Genomic DNA, 16,115 nt, shown 5'->3' with positions numbered 1-16,115 from the left:
GATGTAAAGTGTATATAAGGGGCACTACTGTGAGGAGTAACGTTTATAATGTAAAGTGGTACAGTACTACTGTGTGATGTAACGTAAATTAGGGACATTATCGCATGATAAAATGTGAATAAAGTTGCACTACTGACTGTGTGGTGTAAATTGATATGGGGGTACTATTGTGTGGCTATACCCCTTTAAGCAAGAACACACCCCTTTTTGGGCTGTGCGCCGAATGTGCACACTGTTCCTATTTAAAATATAGGGGGTAGGAACACCAAAATGAGGACTGCTATGAGTGAGGGGTGATGGTGCTGGGAAAGGGGTACCGGATCACAGGCAGAACTAACGGCGGTTCTAGGGGGCACCAGCCGAAATCTTGCCTAGGGCATCATATTGGTTAGGGCCGACTCAGAGTACGGTACTGCCCAGGAATTGTAGCAAGTTGCTTTCACTGCTTCACAGTATCTCTCCTGTACAATACAGCACCACTGTTACCACATATCAAGCCTGAAATCAGGAATAGAGACAATAATATGAAGGCATTACCATAATGACCAGCTTCTCTCACTGCAACATTAGTTGCCACCAGGGCTAGTGACTAACTCATGGGCAGAGAGCGCCCAATTCTATTCGTTCAATTCTATCCCAGTAAAGGATACACCCCGAGGACCTCTGTCAGTCCCTGTCACTCAGTCAGTGAGTGTGAGTGAGGCGCAGACAGCAGCACAGAAGGCGGGCGGGCGGCGCTTCCAGCAGGTGGGGAGGGGGAGAACGACGAGCAGCGACGGACAATGCAGATGCCGGCTGCTTATTGGGCACAGCTCTGCTCTCCCTACCCCTTGTATAGAGCTGTGGGCTTGGAGACAGGAGAGAGTGGATGCCCGGACAGGGAGATCCCACATGTCTAGTGGGATAACGGGACCAAGCAGAGGGCACAGCCCAGAGCAGCTGCGGCAGCAGGCTTCCTCCAGGGAAGCACGCATGGTGACTGAGGAGGACACACAGGGAGTCCTGGCAGACATTGTGAGTGCCCAAGCTCTGATTCATACCTGCTATCCCCCCTCACCCTCACTGCACTGCCCTGCTATGCCTGACGTCTGCTGTGCTGTTCCTGCCCCAGGCTTTGTATCCCCTGCTACCTCTCAGCACTGCAGCCAGTAAGGGGAATGGAACAAAGGCAGAGGATGGGATTACAGAGAGCATGGAACAAAGGGGAGCCAGGCAGGAATGCTGCCCTGACACTGGTGGGCTGTGTTGCCATCTATCCATTGTCTGGGCACTTTACAGTAAGGGAAAGTGCACCCAGTGTAAGGTATTTTTTACTCCCTGGTGTCCTGCTCTGAGCAGTAATAATTTATTATATGTATTTCATGACATCACTTCCTAAAGTCTTACAATAATGCATAGCAGGTTTCCTTGAAGTAACCTATCTGCAGCACCACTGAACACGCTCTGTGTATTCACATTATTAAATTACTCTCCCTTCCTTGGTATGTCCTCCTGTGCCCTAGCACTAAATCTCCTTTTGCAGCACCTGTCAAACCATTTGATAGGATCTCATTTCATGTTGGAATAAAAATAAAATAGTCTGCTGCATTTAAATACACATATCACTCGCTGGCTAATACTCTCCTATTTTGGCTATGCACAACGTAGCTTTCACAACATATGTACTGGGAAGGCGTTAGCAGGTGCAATAATGTATTGGGTATCCTAATGTGTGTTGTGTTGCAAACTTTGTGTTTATTGCCTATATTTTTTAAAAATATAGCAACTAATGGGTCTATTTACTAAGCCTTGGGTGGAGATTAAGTTGGCGGAGATAAAGTACCAGCCAATCAGCTTCTAACTGCCATGTCACAGGCTGGGTTTGATAAATGACAGTTAGTAGCTGGTTGATTGGTACTTTATTTCTCCACCTTATCTCCATCCAAAGCTTAGTAAATAGACTCCTAAGGTCTTTGCGCTCCGACACCGCTGTCCAACCTCAGGTATGCATATAATTGGCTGTACTGAAGTGCCTGCTGAAGGTCTTAAAGTCGCTGTTGTATATCAGTGAGTATTCTTTTCAAGTGTGGATATTTATAGGGATGCATGAAGAACTTTTAATTTCCATTGTATAATATAAAAAGGGAATACAGCATTCAGATTACATTGCATCATCTTTCTGCAGGTTTTATTATTATGACCTTTGGATATGACCATTATAAACAAGGTCACTGGATAAAATGGTATGCACATAGCAGATATATTGTCTACTGCCGACAAAGTAAACACACAAGGCTGGGAAGTATTGCTGTCTGAAGAAGGGATTCCCCTATAATAGCTACATAACAAAGGAACTCTACTGGGGATGATGTAGCTATCATTATGGTGTAACCATCATTCAGTGCTGCTGTGCAGTTGAGAACAACAAAATCACTACTACAACCAAGTTGTATGTATGCACTTATGTTTAAGTTTCCCTTGTGTTGGTGGTGCAATGGCAATCATTCAATTAATAGAGGCTAGCTAATGTAGTTCTGGTAGATTGTCACCGTGAGCATCATAAATTTGCACCTGGCCAATGCATGATGCTCACAAATACTTATTTATTTATTAAGTTTCTTATATTGCGCAGCGTATTCTGTTGCGCTTTACAATTAGAAGAACAGTAAAGGAACAAAACTGGGTAAAAACAGACAGACATAGAGGTAGGAAGGCCCTGCTCGCAAGCTTACAATCTACCTACGAGTGATACGGCCTGGACAGCTGGTCATGCGTCTCTGTGCCAGCCTGTATCTGTTTGCAGTCTTACAAATTTATCCTTACTGTATTCAGCCTACATTAATTTGCCCAGTCCGTCCTCTGCCTCTCCAGACGGGTGTGGTTCGTTTTATCGACCACTATAGGTCGACAGTCACTAGGTCGACATGGATGGAAGGTCGACAGGGTTTCTAGGTCGACATGTGCTAGGTCGACAGGTCTAAAGGTCGACATGAGGATTTTTTTTTTGTGTCGTTTTCTTCGTAGAGTGACCGGGATCCCAAATTAGTGCACCGCGTCCCCTCGCATGGCTCGCTTCGCTTGCCATGCTTCGGGCATGGTGCCTTCGCTCCGCTACCGCTTCGCTCGGCACACTTTACCGTTCCAATCGTAGTCCACGTGGATCGTTAAGTATGAAAAAATAAAAAAAAAAAAAGTGAAAAACTCATGTCGACCTTTAGACCTGTCGACCTAGCACATGTCGACCTAGAAACCCTATCGACCTTCCATCCATGTCGACCTAGTGACTGTCGACCTATAGTGGTCGACCTAAACATTGTCGACCTAGACACTGTCGATCTTCAGACCGGATCCCCTCCAGACGCATGAAGGCATAAGTGTCAGATTCACGTAAATCTACATGGTTGCATTTAGTGTATGCCCCGTGATCACTGCAGGAACAACAAATGTGTATTTATGCACAACAGCAGGGAGAAATGTATTTTAACAGTTTAAGCAGGAAATGCTTATGTCGCTTTATCTTAATTGTATTTATACAAATATAACGATGTCAAGAAGTATCATATACATAAGAGAGAATATGTTTGGACAGTTAATAAGAAAGTCACATTTATTAATAACATTGTGCAGATGCTATTTCTTATCTAAAATCTACTTACATACAAACACAAATACAAAGTAAATTTAAGTGAAATTAAACAAAATACAAACCTGTTATTTTCCCATTATAAATGATATTAGAATCATCTTTCTTGCTGAAGTACAAATGGAAATATTAAGTATTCCAAATAGATGGCTGCGTCTTCATATAATATATCTTACTAATGAGTTAAATGCTTTGAACTATAGTGGTCAATAGGCACTAAGCCAGTCAGAAGCAACTACACAGGAGGGAATTCAACGTGATGGGAGCTATTCAGTTGTTGGGCGCCCAGACCCGCGCTGGTCGCTAGTGCCGCATTCTCACGCCCAAATGCAGCTGCATAATGCTGCTCTTCCTGTGCAAACTGCTGGGCGCGCTACAGTTAAAGCGCCGAAAAAGCCCTAAGTTAGGTGATAAATGACGGGTGCCCAAAAACAATTGAATAGCTCCTGTCACTTTAAATGGGCGCTACGGGCATGAGAAAAACATCCATTTCTCTGACGTCCTAGTGGATGCTGGGGACTCCGTAAGGACCATGGGGAATAGCGGCTCCGCAGGAGACTGGGCACAAAAGTAAAGCTTTAGAACTACCTGGTGTGCACTGGCTCCTCCCCCTATGACCCTCCTCCAAGCCTCAGTTAGATTTTTGTGCCCGAACGAGAAGGGTGCACACTAGGTGGCTCTCCTGAGCTGCTTAGTGAAAAGTTTAGTTTTAGGTTTTTTATGTTCAGTGAGACCTGCTGGCAACAGGCTCACTGCATCGAGGGACTAAGGGGAGAAGAAGCGAACTCACCTGCGTGCAGAGTGGATTGGGCTTCTTAGGCTACTGGACATTAGCTCCAGAGGGACCGATCACAGGCCCAGCCATGGATAGGTCCCAGAGCCGCGCCGCCGGCCCCCTTACAGAGCCAGAAGACAGAAGAGGTCCGGAAAATCGGCGGCAGAAGACGTCCTGTCTTCAACAAGGTAGCGCACAGCACTGCAGCTGTGCGCCATTGCTCTCAGCACACTTCACACTCCGGTCACTGAGGGTGCAGGGCGCTGGGGGGGGGCGCCCTGAGACGCAATAAAAACACCTTGGATGGCAAAAAAATGCATCACATATAGCTCCTGGGCTATAGGGATGAATTTAACCCCTGCCAGAATACACAGAAAAACGGGAGATAAGGCCGCCGAGAAGGGGGCGGAGCCTATCTCCTCAGCACACTGGCGCCATTTTCCCTCACAGCTCCGTTGGAGGGAAGCTCCCTGGCTCTCCCCTGCAGTCACTACACTACAGAAAGGGTTAAAAAAGAGAGGGGGGCACTAATTACGCGCAGTATTAAAAATACAGCAGCTATAAGGGGAAAAACACTTATATAAGGTTATCCCTGTATATATATAGCGCTCTGGTGTGTGCTGGCAAACTCTCCCTCTGTCTCCCCAAAGGGCTAGTGGGGTCCTGTCCTCTATCAGAGCATTCCCTGTGTGTGTGCTGTGTGTCGGTACGTTTGTGTCGACATGTATGAGGAGAAAAATGATGTGGAGACGGAGCAGATTTCCTGTAATAGTGATGTCACCCCCTAGGGGGTCGACACCTGAGTGGATGAACTGTTGGAAGGAATTACGTGACAGTGTCAGCTCTGTATAAAAGACAGTGGTTGACATGAGACAGCCGGCTACTCAGCTTGTGCCTGTCCAGACGTCTCATAGGCCGTCAGGGGCTCTAAAGCGCCCATTACCTCAGATGGCAGATATAGACGCCGACACGGATACTGACTCCAGTGTCGACGGTGAAGAGACAAATGTGACTTCCAGTAGGGCCACACGTTACATGATTGAGGCAATGAAAAATGTTTTACACATTTCTGATAATACGAGTACCACCAAAAAGGGGTATTATGTTCGGTGAGGAAAAACTACCTGTAGTTTTCCTGAATCTGAGAAATTAAATGAGGTGTGTGATGATGCGTGGGTTTCCCCCGATAACAACTGAAAATGTTATTGGCATTATATCCTTTCCCGCCAGAGGTTAGGGTGCGTTGGGAAACACCCCCTAGGGTGGATAAAGCGCTCACACGCTTGTAAGAACAAGGGCTCTACCCTCTCCTGAGATGGCCGCCCTTAAGGATCCTGCTGATAGGAAGCAGGAGGGTATCCTAAAATGTATTTACACACATACTGGTGTTATACTGCGACCAGCAATCGCCTCAGCCTGGATGTGCAGTGCTGGGTTGGCGTGGTCGGATTCCCTGACTGAAAATATTGATACCCTAGATAGGGACAGTATATTATTGCCTATAGAGCATTTAAAAGATGCATTTCTATATATGCGTGATGCACAGCGGAATATTTGCCGACTGGCATCAAGTCTAAGTGCGTTGTCCATTTCTGCCAGTAGAGGGTTATGGACACGACAGTGGTCAGGTGATGCGGATTCCAAACGGCATTTGGAAGTATTGCCTTATTAAGGGGAGGAGTTATTTGGGGTCGGTCTTTCAGACCTGGTGGCCACGGCAACAGCTGGGAAATCCACGTTTGTACCCCAGGTCGCCTCTCAACATAAGAAGACGCCGTATTATCAGGCGCAGTCTTTTCGTGGGCAAGCGGGCAAAAGGTTCCTCATTTCTGCCCCGTGACAGAGGGAGAGGAAAAAGGCTGCAGAAATCAGCCAGTTCCCAGGAACAGAAGCCCTCTCCCGCCTCTGCCAAGCCCTCAGTATGACGCTGGGGCTTTACAAGCAGAATCAGGCACGGTGGGGGCCCGTCTCAATGAATTTCAGCGCGCAGTGGGCTCACTCGCAAGTAGACCCCTGGATCCTTCAGGTGATATCTCAGGGGTACAAATTGGAATTCGAGACGTCTCCCCCTCGCCGTTTCCTAAAGTCGGCTTTACCGATGTCTCCTTCTGACAGGGAGGCAGTTTTGGAAGCCATTCACAAGCTGTATTCCCAGCAGGTGATAATCAAGGTACCCCTCCTGCAACAGGGAACGGGGTACTATTCCACACTGTTGTGGTACCGAAGCCGGACGGCTCGGTGAGACCGATTCTAAATCTAAAATCTTGAACACTTACATACGGAGGTTCAAATTCAAGATTGAGTCACTCAGAGCAGTGATTGCGAACCTGGAAGAAGGGGACTACATGATGTCTCGGGACATCAAGGAGGCTTACCTTCATGTCCCAATTTACCCTTCTCAAGGGTACCTCAGGTTTATGGTACAGAACTGTCACTATCAGTTTCAGACGCTGCCGTATGGATGGTCCACGGCACCCCGGGTCTTTACCAAGGTAATGGCCGAAATGATGATACTCCTTCGAAGGAAGGGAATTTTAGTTATCCCTTACTTGGACGATTCCCTGATAAGGGTAAGATCCAGGGAACAGTTGGAGGTCGGTGTAGCACTATCTCAGGTAGTGTTGCGGCAGCACGATTGGATTCTCAATATTCCAAAATCGCAGCTGATTCCGACGACTCGTCTTCTGTTCCTAGGGATGATCCTGGACACAGTCCAGAAAAAGGTGTTTCTCCCGGAGGAGAAAGTCAGGGAGTTATCCGAGCTAGTCGGGAACCTCCTATAACCGAGCCAAGTCTCAGTACATCAATGAAATGGTTCTGGGAAAAATGGTGGCTTCCTACGAAGCAATCCCATTCGGCAGATTCCACGCAAGAACTTTCCAGTGGGACCTGCTGGACAAATGGTCCGGGTCGCATCTTCAGATGCATCAGCGGATAACCCTGTCACCAAGCACAAGGGTGTCTCTCCTGTGGTGGTTGCAGAGTGCTCATCTTCTAGAGGGCCGCACATTCAGGACTGGGTCCTGGTGACCACGGATGCCAGCCTGCGAGGCTGGGGAGCAGTCACACAGGGAAGGAATTTCCAGAGCTTATGGTCAAGCCTGGAGACATCACTTCACATAAATATCCTGAAGCTAACAGCCATTTACAATGCTCTAAGCTCAGCAAGACCTCTGCTTCAAGGTCACCCGGAGTTGATCCATTCGGACAACATCACGGCAGTCACCCACGTAAACAGACAGGGTGACACAAGAAGCAGGAGGGCAATGGCAGAAGCTGCAAGGATTCTTCGCTGGGCGGAAAATCATGTGATAGCACTGTCAGCAGTATTCATTCCGGGAGTGGACAACTGGGAAGCAGACTTCCTCAGCAGACACGACCTCCACCCGGGAGAGTGGGGACTTCACCCAGAAGTCTTCCACATGTTTATAAAACTCGACAAGTATTGCGCCAGGTCAAGGGACCCTCAGGCAATAGCTGTGGACGCTCTGGTAACACAGTGGGTGTACCAGTCAGTGTATGTGTTCCCTCCTCTGCCTCTCATACCCAAGGTACTGAGAATTATAAGATGGAGAGGAGTAAGCACTATATTCGTGGCTCCGGATTGGCCAAGAAGGACTTGGTAACCGGAACTTCAAGAGATGCTCACGGAGGATCCGTGGCCTCTACCTCTAAGAAGGGACCTGCTCCAGCAAGGACCCTGTCTGTTCCAAGACTTACCGCGGCTGCGTTTGACGGCATGGCGATTGAACGCCGGATCCTGAAGGAGAAAGGCATTCCGGATGAAGTTATTCCTATCCTGATCAAAGCCAGGAAAGATATAACCGCAAAACATTATCACCGCATTTGGCGAAAATATGTTGCGTGGTGCGAGGCCAGTAAGGCCCCGACGGAGGAATTTTCAACTAGGTCGATTCCTACATTTCCTGCAAACAGGAGTGTCTATGGGCCTGAAATGGGGGTCCATTAAGGTTCAAATTTCGGCCCTGTCAATTTTCTTCCAAAAAGAACTAGCTTCAGTCCCTGAAGTTCAGACGTTTGTGAAAGGGGTACTGTATATACAGCCTCCTTTTGTGCCTCCAGTGGCACCTTGGGATCTAAATGTAGTTTTTGGGTTCCAAAAGTCACATTGGTTTGAACCACTTAAATATGTGGAGTTAAAATATCTCACATGGAAAGTGGTCATGCTGTTGGCCCTGGCCTGGGCCAGGTGCGTGTCAGAATTGGCGGCTTTATCCTGTAAAAGCCCTCATCTGATTTTCCATTCGGACAGGGCGGAATTGAGGACTTGTCCTCAGTTTCTCCCTAAGGTGGTTTTCAGCGTTTCACCTGAATCAACCTATTGTGGTGCCTGCGGCTACTAGGGACTTGGAGGACTCCAAGTTGCTAGACGTTGTCAGAGCCCTGGAAATATAGGTTTCCAGGACGGCTGGAGTCAGAAAATCTGACTCGTTGTTTATTCTGTATGCACCCAACAAGCTGGGTGCTCCTGCTTCTAAGCAGACTATTGCTCGTTGGATTTGTAGTACAATTCAGCTTGCACATTCTGTGGCAGGCCTGCCACAGCCAAAATCTGTAAAAGCCCATTCCACAAGGAAGGTGGGCTCATCTTGGGCGGCTGCCCGAGGGGTCTCGGCTTTACAACTTTGCCGAGCAGCTACTTGGTCAGGAGCAAATACGTTTGTAAAATTCTACAAATTTGATACCCTGGCTGAGGAGGACCTGGAGTTCTCTCATTTGGTGCTGCAGAGTCATCCGCACTCTCCCGCCCGTTTGGGAGCTTTGGTATAATCCCCATGGTCCTTACGGAGTCCCCAGCATCCACTAGGACGTCAGAGAAAATAAGAATTTACTTACCGATAATTCTATTTCTTGTAGTCCGTAGTGGATGCTGGGCGCCCATCCCAAGTGCGGATTGTCTGCAATACTGGTACATAGTTATTGTTACCAAAAAATCGGGTTATTGCTGTAGTGAGCCATCTTTTCTAGAGGCTCCTCTGTTATCATGCTGTTAACTGGGTTTATATCACAAGTTATATGGTGTGATTGGTGTGGCTGGTATGAGTCTTACACGGGATTCAAAATCCTTCCTTATTGTGTACGCTCGTCCGGGCACAGTATCCTAACTGAGGCTTGGAGGAGGGTCATAGGGGGAGGAGCCAGTGCACACCAGGTAGTTCTAAAGCTTTACTTTTGTGCCCAGTCTCCTGCGGAGCCGCTATTCCCCATGGTCCTTACGGAGTCCCCAGCATCCACTACGGACTACGAGAAATAGAATTATCGGTAAGTAAATTCTTATTTTTACCAACAAATGCTTGTATCTGTATTATTGGAATTTTGTTTTTCATGCACAGCTGCACCAATGCAATCTTATCTACAAACACCTAAAAAATCTTACAGAACCACCATTGCATCTTAAACCTCACAATCTTTTCATTACATACGGTCCAAATACATTTCAACACCCACTTTATCTATGCTTCTGATTCATTTCATACTAAATCTACACCCATTGAGCCGACACTGCTTTTCTCATCTACATTTCTGCAATTCTTCAACTCTGAATTCCTTACAGTCTCCACTCCTACTTCCACTTTCCCTCAACCTATTTACCAACTAAACACTATGTCAAGGCTTTCTTATACTCCCCACATTACTCAGTGTCTACCTAATCATGTGTCTTTATCCTTCCCCCCTAGTCTCCTACACCTCCTCCTCCCTCCCCTCCTCTGTCTCCCCTCCATCTCTCTGTATTCTTCCCCTCCTTTCCTGTTACCCTACTTTCACTCACGTCTGCCCCATGGTCCTGCTACCCCACAACTCAGCCCTGCTCCCTCTCTCCCTTCCCTGTCACCTCCCCACACCCCCATCCACATCACACTGACCTCCCTCCCTGCCCACCTCCTGCAGTTTCCCCTCATAGCTCTGGCAACCGCACCATCACTACTCTCTCATCATCCCTGTCCTCAAAGTTAATCTCTCCTCATCGCTACAGCAACCCTGATAATCTCATTCACATCTCTCCCACAAACTCATACCCCCTATCCTGTGCCCTGTGGAATGCCAGATCTGTTTGTAACAAACTGGTCCCCACTCATGACCTTTTCATTTCCAACTCCCTACACCTACTAGCCATTACTGAAACTTGGATTACGCCCTCTGACACTACTTCTCCTGCTGCTCTCTCTGCTGGGGGCCTCACATTCACCCCCCCCCCGACCTGGGGGTCGCCATGGGGGTGGTGTTGGGGTCCTTTTACATTTTAGTTACTCCTACCAACTCATACCACCAGAACCATCTCTTACATTCTCTACATTTGAGTTCCATACTATACGCCTCTTCCAACCAGTCCATCTTAGAGTAGCTGTCATTTACCGCCCCCCTGGCGTTGCTTCCAAATTCATCGACAACTTTGCTTCCTGGCTTCCTCACTTCCTCACTTCTGACATTCCTTCCATTATCCTAGGCGATTTCAACATCCCTATTGACATCCCCACACAATGCCCTGCCTCAAAACTCCTTAACCTCACCTCTTCACTTGGTCTCTCCCAGTGGACCTCCTCACCCTCCCATGTGAATGGGAGCTCACTGGATCTGGTCTTCACTCACCGCTGTGACATTTCTGATTTTTCCAATTTCCCATTTCCACTCTCTGACCACCACCTGCTCTCCTTTAACCGATCTCTCTCGACTTCCCCATCTCTACCTCCCAAGGCTACCATCACTAAGCGTAACATTGAGGCTATTGACACCACATTCCTTTCCTCCCTGTTTGACTCACTCCTCTCTCCTATTCTCTCTCTCTCATGCCCTGAACAAGCCACTTCCATATACAATGCATCCCTTACTTCTGCTCTTGACTCTGTTGGTCCACCAACCACTATTCACCCTCGCAAATTAACACCTCAACCCTGGCACACCAAATGCACCAGATATCTGCAAAAATGCTCACGCACTGCTGAGCGACACTGGAGGAAATCACGCTCTAAGGCAGACTTCCTCCATTTCAAACTTATGCTCTCATCCTTCAGTGCTGCCCTTTCTCTTGCTAACCAGTCATACTTCAAGAACCTCATCTCCTCCCAGTCTTCCAACCCCCGCGCCTCTTTGCCACTCTCAACTCACTCCTCTGCCCACCTCCACCTCGTCTCCCTTCCTCACTCTCTGCTCTTGACTTTGCCACTTACTTCACATCCAAAATTGACTCCAAACGTAAGGACATCACATCACACCAGACCATCAGTAACCAGCTTTCTTCCATCCCTTACCACCCCTCCCCATCCCTCCCACCTACTCTGACCTCTTTCTCCCATGCAACTGGAGAGGAAGTCATGGCCCTCATTCGTTCCTGTCCCCTCACCACCTCTCCACTTGACTCTATCCCCTCCCGCCTCCTCCGCTACCTCTCTCCTTCTACTTGTTCCCATCTTTCCCACCTTCTCAATCTCTCCCTCTCATCAGGCACTGTCCCCTCTGCCTTCAAGCATGCACGCATCTCTCCTATTCTTAAAAAACCTACCCTTGATCCAAACACTCTCTCCAACTACTGACCCATCTCTCTCCTCCCTTTTGCCTCCAAACTCCTTGAGCGTATTGTCTACAACCGCCTTACTTCCTTTCTTTTCTCACACTCACTACTTGACCCATTCCAGTCTGGCTTCCGTCCTCTCCACTCAACTGAAACTGCCCTTACAAAAGTATGCAATGACCTCCATGCTGCTAAATCTAAGGGACACTACTCTCTACTTATTCTACTTGATCTCTCTGCTGCTTTTGACACTGTGGACCATCCTCTCCTACTGCAAATCCTTCATTCCATTGATCTGCGCGACACTGCCCTCTCTTGGCTGTCTTCCTACCTCTCTGACTGTTCATTCTCTGTCTCTTCCCATGACTCCTCCTCCCCCTCACTTCCACTAACTGTAGGTGTACCCCAAGGTTCTGTCCTTGGTCCTCTCCTCTTCTCTCTCTATACGTCCTCACTAGGTAAGCTCATTAGTTCTTTTGGTTTCCAATATCATCTCTATGCTGATGACACCCAAATCTATCTTTCCTCTCCAGACCTCTCCCCTGCTCTCCTCACTCGTATCTCCAACTGTCTCTCTGCTACCTCTTCCTGGATGTCCCAGCGCTTTCTTAAACTTAACATGTCTAAGACCGAGCTGATCATCTTTCCTCCCTCCCGTATAACCTCACCTCCTGCAATCTCATTATCTATTGATGGCACTACTATCTCCTCTAGCCCCCAAGTGCACATTCAGCACCTCTCACAAACCTGCCGTTTTCATCTAAAAAATATTTCCAGGATCAGACCCTTTCTGACCCAGGATGCTACTAAGACTCTTATCCACTCACTGGTCATCTCCAGACTGGATTACTGTAATCTCCTCCTGACTGGCATTCCTGACAAACACCTCTCTCCACTCCAATCTATCCTCAATGCTGCTGCCCAGCTCATTTTCCTCACCAAACGCACTACGGTATCCGTTCACATGGTCGACCATGTTATGGTCGACAGTCATTAGGTCGACCACTATTGGTCGACATTGACATGGTCGACATGGAAACATGGTCGACACATGAAAATGGTCGACACATGAAAGGTCGACACATGAAAAGGTCGACATGAGTTTTTTAAACTTTTTTTTCTTTTGGGGATATTTTCCATACTTTACGATCCGCATGGACTACGATTGGAACGGTAAAGTGTGCCTAGCGAAGTGGTAGCGAAGCGAAGGCACCATGCCCGAAGCATGGCGAGCGAAGCGGTGCACTAATTGGGGTTCCCAGTCACTTTACGCAAAAAACGACACAAAAAAGTAAAAAAACTCATGTCGACCTTTTCATATGTCGACCTTTCACGTGTCGACCATTTTCATGTGTCGACCATGTGTCCATGTCGACCATGTCAATGTCGACCAATAGTGGTCGACCTAATGACTGTCGACCATAACATGGTCGACCATTCATACCGGAACCACGCACTACGTCTACCTCTCCTCTCTTACTAGACCTTCACTGGCTCCCCTTCCCTTTCAGAATCCATTTCAAGCTTCTCACACTCGCTTACAAAGCCCTCACCCACTCCTCTCCCATCTACATCTCTGATCTTATCTCCCTTTACACTCCCACCCGTCCTCTTCGCTCTGCTAATGCACGCCGACTCTCCTGCCTACGGATTACCTCCTCCCACTCCTAGCTCCAAGATTTTTCGCGTGCTGCACCACTTCCCTGGAATTCCCTACCTCTCCCCCTCTTACTCTTCACCTCTCTACAAAACTTCAAACGGGCTCTCAAGACCCACTTCTTCACCAAACCCAGTCAAATCTCATCCTAACCCTCTGTTCTGTTCTACACTCTCTATGTACCCCATCTGAGTCACCCCTGTCTGTCTACCCCTCCCCTTTAGAATGTAAGAATGTAAGCTCTCACGAGCAGGGCCCTCTTCCCTCATGTGCTTATCCTTTCTTACTTTAATAATCTTTAACTGCATCAACTCCAGCAGTCTTCTGCCACCTGATACTTATTCCAGTGTCATCTGCTGATGTTACTATGTTTATTTACCCTGTACTTGTCCTATACTGTCATCAACTGTAAGTTGCTGTTTTCCTGTTTGATTATTTATGTACTCTGTAATTGGGCGCTGCGGAACCCTTGTGGCGCCATATAAATAAAGGATAATAATAATAATAATAATAATTCCATTCCACAGAGCTGCTGATTGTCTTCGCCATGATTGTGTATTTTTGCACCAACCCACCAGCATCGGCTATAGATACAGCTCCTTACAGTTGTATATGCATCTACGTACATGTCTACGTCAGTGACTGTTATGCGGACATGCTCTTAGTGTACTTGGCCTATGCTTGCCTGTACCTTCTATCACTCATTCGGCCTCTACAGTCATAAGAAGTCGTAAGTGTGAAAAATTAGCTAATGTGCATATGGATACCTGCATACTCCTATTTTATTTCCATGTTTCTAATATGGAAATGCATATTTTCTTACCTGAGATTTCCATTTGAACTTTGACATGACTCCTAGATATCGTACCCGACCTGTTACATACACTCATCCCCTTTACAATGTAAGCTCTCATGAGCAGGGTTCTCATCCCGCATATGCTTTTCCTTCCTTTACTTATACAGGTTGAGTATCCCTTATCCAAAATTCTAAATCTCACATTTTTGGTTCCCCTACTGAGATAATGACACATATATTTAAATATTATATTATATATCTATATATACACATAATATATAATATATATATCATTATCTCAGTAGGGGACCCAAAAATGTGGGATTTTGAATTCTGGATAAGGAACCTGTACCATCATCTCCCCCCACTACATACAGCACCTACCCCTTGGGTTCTGGTGCCCTGCTGCTTAGAGTATTATGATCACTGATGTAGCAATGTTTATAAACCATGTCCAGGTTCTGCAATGCTCCGTACTGTAAGGCACTTTTTTCTTGCTTTGTCTATTGTTTGCGTTTATGTACTTTGTAAGGCACACAGACCCCTTGTAGCGCCATATATTTAAAGGATATTAAATTAAAGGATATTAATACATTTCTGAGTAGGATTATAGTAGATATGTTGCTTTTCATATAGACGGGTTTCAAATTAAATATTTGGAATTTTTTTACATTTCTACTCCCAGTTGCAGACAATTTTGTTGGTTCTTCCAGTAGGAGTAAGGGTGTTGTGGTTCTGTTTGTTGGTGGCTTTCAGTCAGTCAGTACACAACTTTCTACGGGTGTGGTATGGAGGGTCGACCACACTTAGATCAACAGTGTCTAGGTCGACCAGTATTGGTAGACAGTAACTAGGTCGACAGGGTTTCTAGGTCGACAGGTCAAAAGGTCGACATGAGGTTTTTTTTTATTTTGGGGTGTCGTTTTCTTCTAGAGACCGGACATCCTTTCTATATAAGAATCACGGCTTCCTCAAGGTAACCCAGGTACTTTGAAGGGCTACATCTGAGCTTTGTTAATTGGGATGGCAAAATCCAGCTTGAGGAATTACTGTACATGTGCCTGAATGCAAAGTCACTGAGGTCTTAGTTCATATTTGTAAGGAGTTCCATGTAATTAAAATTCAAATGCAGCAGCAGGTGTCTGGAGGAGATAGACACGTCCTGCATGCATTTGCGAGAACCGAGTGCTGCGCCTGAGAATGCTGCCTCGTATCACCATGGCGACCATCGGTGATCTGACCATGGTGCAATGTTTTTAGGCACTGGTCTGCCTGTGTAAGCTGGCCGTCAGATCCGGACACATGGGTATAGTTAGTCTGCGTCCAACACAGACCCTGGACCTGTCATGGCTACATAACAGGCGTGACGGCTGCTGCCCCAGTTCCTACCCCCAAATTCCACAGTATGTCAATCATGCTGCGGCTGACGGGCCTGCGCGCGTTATTATAACACCCGTTGTGCACATGCACAGAATGGGTCTTGCACCTGAGCAACCCCACAACCATCAGGTTTACATACAAATCTGAATTAGGCCCTGAGTATGCATGTTATGTTAGGGCATATTGCCCCTTGGCATAAACGGTTGCTATGGTGGCATCTATGATATAAGGTTTCAAGCCACGCACTTACAGTTTTATGTTCCTGAGCAACATAATAGAGGCTCTAAACTTCACTGTATTTAAGTTTATGGGGTATATTCAATAAGAGTTGGCTCCATTCCTCCATTCTGACATGCA

General features: G+C 46.9%; 1 protein-coding gene across 2 annotated transcripts in view; it reads left to right on the top strand.

Annotated features, from left to right (window-relative positions):
- The first annotated feature begins 760 nt into the window (after positions 1-760).
- Positions 761-16,115, top strand: part of SLCO5A1 (solute carrier organic anion transporter family member 5A1) — a 251,060-nt gene continuing 235,705 nt past the window's right edge. The window contains exon 1 of one of the 2 annotated variants that reach the window (XM_063923884.1): positions 761-1,014. The gene's annotated coding sequence lies outside the window, so the exon portion shown is untranslated. Of the gene's footprint in view, positions 1,015-14,206; positions 14,313-16,115 lie in introns of those variants that run through there. The other variant, XM_063923885.1, reaches the window with a different exon arrangement.

This window comes from Pseudophryne corroboree, chromosome 5 (assembly GCF_028390025.1).
Source record: "Pseudophryne corroboree isolate aPseCor3 chromosome 5, aPseCor3.hap2, whole genome shotgun sequence".
Classification (NCBI taxonomy): Eukaryota; Metazoa; Chordata; class Amphibia; order Anura; family Myobatrachidae; genus Pseudophryne; species Pseudophryne corroboree.
The sequence above is the reverse complement of the archived record's forward strand: the minus strand, read 5'-3'. Positions and strand labels throughout refer to the sequence as shown.